This window comes from Oratosquilla oratoria, chromosome 14 (genome assembly GCF_046742065.1).
Source record: "Oratosquilla oratoria isolate Oo_2021 chromosome 14, ASM4674206v1, whole genome shotgun sequence".
Classification (NCBI taxonomy): domain Eukaryota; kingdom Metazoa; phylum Arthropoda; class Malacostraca; order Stomatopoda; family Squillidae; genus Oratosquilla; species Oratosquilla oratoria.
Window position 1 is genome coordinate 4,216,650 of NC_134790.1, and position 7,653 is coordinate 4,224,302.

Genomic DNA, 7,653 nt, shown 5'->3' on the forward strand with positions numbered 1-7,653 from the left:
CAAAGACTGCCTTGACTGTCTTCCCTCGTGACACCTCGCTGTGACAGATGTTCGTGTCGGACATTGCTTCCGTGTCATGTCACTCAACACGTGAAACGACAAGGAGTCACGGGCGCTCACGTCGTGTCACGTATCGTTTCAGGGGTCGGGATTAAGGTTAACAGACGTAACTGTAGCATTTTACATCATCATTGAATACTTTGGGTTTATCTCTCGTTTATTGAATGTAGTATACGTCTTTGTATTAGCACAGCTTCCAGTGGTTAAGTGAATATTAGTCTTTAACTGAGGGTAGTAGTTTTGGGGTGTATTCTTTCTCATTTCTTTCGTTAATTTGTGAATGAAAGGATAAAACGAAGAATGGATGATTGAATACGCGCATCTTCAATGAACATAGACTTGAAATAAATCCTCACAGACTACCGTGGAAGGCATCGGCTATCTTATTACATAAGGCAATAACGTTTTGTTCTGGTCAGAGGGGTCTGTTCAGCTAAAAGACAACTCCGAACTGAGTTAGAAATGTCTCACGATAATGTCCTCTGTTATGGGTAACATTGTGATATTATTCAATTCTATTTATTTTATTATTAATTAATGAATCTATCAATCTATCAATTTATCTATTTTACTGTTAGAAACTTTGATGGTGGAAACAGGATCTGGTGGTTTGATAGATGTCCATCGTATATCAGGTAACTGAAGATGCTACAAAAATCTATCTTTTCTAAACATATATCAAGGGCCTTTTCATCCTTATAAGGGAGACATAAACAGCCAAGGCATTCACCCACATCCATTCCACTCCCATCTACGACCAACTTGCTCTACAAAAATGTATATAAAAATCTAAACGATATGAAATTGTCGAGTTAATAAGAAAATTGGAAAACATGTCAATTACTAATTACACTTTTTTTTTCCATACATTTTCATTCTTGTCTTTTGTCCAACCCGAGTCCATAATGTTTTTGCTTTCTTCCTACGGTTTTGATTCTGACCCTATACCACGACATATTCCCTATGTAGTTGGGCATCCCGACCTATTTAAGACCAGTGTGACTGATGTCGCCAGACTATTGCATTTAGCACCACATGATACCATTAGCAACGAAGGGATGACAATCAGACGGTTCTACTCCTATTTATAGGAGAATTCGAATTTTCTTATTTGAGACTTGATTAGATTAAAAAGAAACTCGAATCAAACCCAATATATCAGATGACAGAAAAAGACTGCATAATTATTATTATTTATGTTTATCATTATCTATCTATTTTTGTTTATTTAATTAATTTATTTATTTATCTACTGATTCATTTTTCATTTTTGTTTATTATTTTTCACCTCCGACCTAGTTATGGACCAGAAGGTCTCCTGTAGGCATGCTCATCCTTTGTAATCCTTTGTAACCTATGAAACTGCATTCCATGACAAATGTATTATTTTTTTCATAACTACCCACTCTATATAGACACTGACCTTCCCCTTTGTTCATTAATGAAGACCTTGACTTAACCCAAAGTACCAAGAGAGACGAAGGTAGTTCACAACTTTCGGATCTTTATGGACTAGATATGGCCCCAACTTTGAAGCCAGCCAGCGAAGGACTATGGATGGGGTGGCTGCAAAGGGTAGTGAGGGTAAAGGAGTGGGGGTTACATCGCGTGCAGAAATGGCGATACCTCTTCATATCATTAAGGACGAGCACCTTCCTCACGCAACAGTGGTGCACGCAAAGCATCCTCGCTCTTCCTCCTCTCCACTCCTCCCTCCTCCTTCCTCCTTCCTCCTCCCTTCTTCCTCCACATCGTTCAAATACAACCCGTCCCTCCTGTCATCTCTTGTTGACATCGAATTCTTCCTCATCAGCCAGTGGGGGATAAATCTGTCGAAAGAGCATAGCCACACTCACACTTCTTTAGTCCTGCAGAAGCCCGTATGTACAGATATTTCAAAAATCGGTGTGTTCGTAGACACGCATGTCACATACGATGACTTTGGGCAAATGGCAGTCTCTTGAAAAAAGAAAGAAAAAAATTAAGTCGTCTGTTCGGACGCGTTAGGTATGACAGATGACATTATTTATTGCCCTCTTGTTTTCGGATTGTGAAACAAGACCAAAATCAAGCCACACAACGAAAATTTTTGGGTAAATAGTCGTGACATGGCTACCCCCCGTGTACGGGGGAAAAAGCCTTTGGTATATGTATGTATGTATTAAGCCTACGCAAGCATTCATTAAGCTGAGCGATTCCACATATGAACAGAAACGTATGACAAAAACCAAAAGTAATAAAGATGCAATGATCAACGATGAGTTAGATAAAGTGGTTTAACCCCTCGAGGTTATTTTTCCATATCCTGAATGAAATCATCTGATGGTTGTCAGAAACGAAACATGAAATTAACTAATGGATCATGAAGCGATGAAATTGCCGAAAGCTCGAAAGAACTTGATGATCAGAAACCCATCAGAATTTAATTTCCAATCGAGTAGAGGGCGTTCCACAGTTGAATGGTATCGTTTGGTAATATAAAATAAAACAAAAAGGTGGGTGGTAGCCCATTATGTCTGATAGAAGGTAAATGCACGACGATCCTAGGAGGAACAAAGTCCGAGAGAACAAGTCAGAGTATAGAGCATATCGTCAGCCTCATAAAGAAAGTGCCTAAGTCATTTGTGCAACTTTTCAGGAAATCGAAAAAAAAAAAATCGTTTTTCTGTTTTACAAATGTACCTACTGTTCCTCCTAACGTACCACAAGGAGCAATGAAAAATTGATTTAGAAAAAAAATCAGAAATTGACGAAAAATTACTTAGGCAATTTCTTTACGAGGGTGACGATATTAGAATCCATTTACAGTATTAGGAAGGCCTCCATCCGGACCCAGATGGTGTAGATACGGAAACTAATGCGACAAGTGCAATAGCTAATCGCAACTCTGCTTTATCTACAGTCGTCAAGGGGGAGGCAGTGTCATGAAGAATTGAGTAATATTATTTAAGTATAGTGTTTGTGTCAATTGACATTTGGAAATAAACTCATCTGCTAGGATTCGAACCCTCGCCTAGGCGGCTTGCGTCTTATAAGACGAAGACCTTACCAATCACGCCATCCTGACCATTAAGTATAGTACCATATCTATCCACGTGTCTATCCACGTGATCAATAAAATACTCTTCATATTTACCCTTTTATTACGCTGACATGAATTACAGGTTCTAACGCCAGGCTCTAGCATGAACGGGATTATAAGGTCCATCATCCTTCCTCATTGTAATAAAATCGTTTGGGATCAACCGGAACTAAAACAATAAGTTGCGTCTCCTTGTTAAAGAACAGCCTTAGGGAATGATGTTCTCTTCATCTTGGTAAAATCGATGAAAAGATGTTATTTCCAATCGTAGAGCGTGAAAGGTCATTCCTACTAACCTTTTTCAGTCAGGAGATAATATTACTTTCGCAAATCTGCCTTATCAAAAAAAAAAGTATCCTTTACCTTTCCTAAATGCACAATGTTTTTCACAAATTACTCGTACTCTTTTCCTTTTCTAATTATGTCATTTAGCACCTCATATGCCTTTCCAACTACATTCAACAAACTGGGTCCGTCTGAAACTACTGTATTCACATTTGTCCCATTTTCTCTGTAAAACGGGACTACACACGCATTCTTCCAGTCCTACGGGATATTGTCCTTCCTTAGGCACATATTAAACAATCTCACTAGCAATCCACTATAACCGTTTCTCCCTTTGTCAGACATTCTGCTTAGTGACATACTAGATAGATTTTGTTTTTGATGACATCAGATGATTTATGCAACTGGGGGGGGGTATTTGGTACGAAACGGGATGAGGATTAATCAAAGACACATTTTATATTCAGTCTATTACTCAGGAGAATAAAATAGTCTGACGTTAATCAGAAAAAATATTTAGGCCAATCATGTCTTGAAGATTTTGATATGAAAAAAGAGAAATCTAGTTCACCCATAAGATTCCCCACCACACCACACTCACTGGCGTTAATCAGAAAACATCTTTAGGCCAATCATGTCATGAAGAATTTTTTAGATGAAAAAAGAGAAATCTAATTCACCCATAAGATCACCGCACCACCCTCACTCCACCCCTACCTCCACCTCCACCATCCACCACCCCTGTTAATAGGGTAGCCAGTAATTGCACAGGATATGTAGAGTTAATGGCTGGATGAAATAGGTTTACCATCTATGATCTATAGCTATCAACAGCCAAGTGTTATATATCGGGGTTCTCAGTGTCCAAATATTATGGTCACCCATCAACATGTATTATTTTCTTTGGTGTACATAGTTGAGTTAAAGAAATTTAGAAACAAAAGGAAAAGAGTGACTTCGTTCGACATTGTTTCCTGTTGTTTTACTGTGTAAGCTCATGTGACACAATAAGTTTATATTAGATTTGAGTCGTACATATGTAATTCTGTTTGCCAGTATGCTGTTGAGTTCATTTCAGGAAAACCCCTCCATTGTGTTTACTTATCTTTATAAGTGTTTTATGTTTATTTTTGTCTGGTTATTCTTAGACTTAGACTATTTCATTCAGCCGAGGAGAAAGTGAAACACACCCCAGTCAGTGCATTAGCAGCCCGTTTTTGTTTAAAGACCATTTTGTATCTTTTCTTAAAGCTGCACTAAGATGATTTTGTTCAATTAAAGGCAGAAATAATTGATAAATGTGGAGAATAATTAAGAATAAATAAAGATAATGATAATAAGAATAAGTTAAAATAAATATGAATAAATGGGGAGAATTTTAGATATATTTGAAATAACTTGAGATTGCTTGTGAGTACCGTCTTCGGTCCTTGAACCTTCCCTCGTCCTAAGAATTCCATCTACGTTTAGGAAGAGTGTCTACAGAAATCTTAAACAACAAAACCTAAAGACACGATAACGCCTTCAACACAGTTTGATTTTGATATAGCAAAGTGGTACGTTTGAAGTGAGGAATTTTTCCTTCGAGGCAATGGGTCAATCTCTATTGATGGAATGCATGAAGAAAGACTAGCAAAAAGTATGGAAAGAAGAAATGAATGGAGTGGAATTGAGAAGACCAAAAACGAGATGGATAGATGGGTTGAAAGGGGACATGGGAAGCAAGAGGGAGTAAGAAAGGATGCAAAGGATAAGGGAGAAAGAAGAGTAGTTATAAATGGATAAGAAAATGGTACAGTGGACAAGGTGCATTCAGGAGGTGCTAAGATAAGAGGGAGGGTGGAGGGGTGTGGAGTGTATTCAGGGATGGAATGGGTGGGAATGATTTTATGCCTTTTTCTTTTTGGCTACCCCCCTTGTAAGGGGGGAAAAAGCCTTGGTATATGTATGTATATACAGTTAGAAGGAACGTTTTTCTTGCCTGTTTTGTGAATTTCTCGTAGATGAATCCGGTAGGGAGGAAGGGTTGTCATGTTATATTACGGTGTTGGTTAACCGTCACCGGCTGTCTGACCCCGTTGTGGAAATGTTGTGTCTTGCTCCAGCCCAAGACTCGCAGCAATGGATTTAGATTGGACACATTTAGATTTAACCCTTGAAATACTAGCGTGACCATATGGTCACACAAAATATTTTTGGACAATTTATATATTCACACAACAGTACTAGTGATTATCTGGCTCATGTGTTTCTAGTGATAAATGTTGTGATATGAACCATGGTGTACTTCATTTCCTTCGGAAGTGCGTAGCTCCATTTTTTTTTGTATGTATGCCATTAACACTAAAACAGGTACAGGATGGCAAAAAACAAGTATGTCACAAACTAGGGTATGATTCATTCTGCAAGAACTTACGCAGCAAACGTTTATAACATTTAAGGTAATAAACATGAATTTGATAAAAATCTAAACAGAAAATAATTCAGTCCTGAGAGGGTTAAGAAGGAAATAGGTAAGAACTGGTTCACTAATAGGGTGGTTAACGAATGGAATAGACTTAGTAAACATGTAGTGAGCGCTGAAACTATCGGTTGTCGTAAGAACCGGTTAGGCAACTTTATGGATGGGGATGATAGGTGGTAATATACAAGGAACTGCCTAGTGTAGGCCTTATGGTCTCTTGCAGTCTCCTTCATCCTTATGTTCTTATGTATTTGAATAGTGTGGCGGGGAAGGGATGTATGTATGTATGCATGTATGTATATATTTATGTATGTATATATGTATGTACGTCTGCATATATGTATGCATGTGTGTATGCATGTATATATGTATATGTACTATTATTGATGTTGTTACTCTTAGTTGTAGTTGTAATAGTAGTATCATCAGTTATGATTGTTCGGGTTGGATAGTCAATCGAGGACCATGCATACAGTTCCATTCGTTCGGCCATCTTGCTTCACACATGCTGATTTCATTTAGTTGATGGGACGTCACTGAAGCGAAGGGATTGTGCATCAAAAGTAACTCAACATATAGGCTGCAAGTGTAGGTAAAAGTGTGTAGATCATCGTTACAAAGTTTTATTGGGTTGAGCAGTTTTGATGGAATTGTTGCTAAAGTGTACATAATCCAGTGGTAACAGGTAGCCTGAGTGACCTGATGTCATGGAAATGTTTGATTTTATTGAACTAGTTTATGGTGACTGGTGCGTTCCAGGTCGTGATATAAAACGTGTATTTGGTTTGGCCCATACCCATACTCTTGGAACATATGACAAAACCCCAATCTGCATAGCAGACAAAACCCCAATAGGAAAATTAGGGGGGAGGAGGACATAACCTAACCTAACCTAACCTAACCTAACCTAACCTAACCTAACCTAACCTAACCTAACCTAACCTAACCTAACCTAACCTAACCTAACTTAACCTATCCTAACCTATCCTACCCTAACCTAACCTAATCAAATGTAACCTATCCTAACCTATCCTACCCTAACCTAACCTAATCAAATGTAACCTATCCTAACCTAACCTAACTAAACCTGCCGATTGGGGTTTTGTCTGTTGAGGTATTGTCCGTTCACCATTCTCTTATCAATATATACAGATACTAGTGTGTGAAAGATTGTCTATATTATGCAAAATACACTGTGTACAGGTCGAGACGGACATGCGTGCGACTGTTCATAGAAATGACATACCGAAAGGAATATAAATCGTGAAGAAGGTTTGCTGTATGACAATGATCACATTGGCTACGAAAGAAATGTCTTGGTACTTAGATTTTGTTTGCTTAGAAAATATGATTTAGATAATAGTTCCCGAACAGTAAAAACCGTAATGTTATTTTTGGCTATCTCCCGTGTAAGGGGGCAAAAGCCTTTGGTATATGTATGTACAAACCAAATCTTTCTGACTTGCATATTTTGATTATTGTTGTTTTGTTTATGAGGTCAAACATTTAGATACGTTTATATTCTACTTTAAGTTTCACGAATTGGTTAGGCAAGAAAGAGATTAAAATATGTAATTGTCAGATAGATTTATGCTATGGTATATGTATATTGCACCTATATTTGACAATGTTCGTCAGTTTTTACTAGATTTTACATCAAGTTCCCCACATATTGCAATGTTATCTAAAAAATGTGTTCCAGTAATATAAATGTGTGCGAGGTTTTAGGTAGAGCTGTTATCACTGATCTTATATATTACAG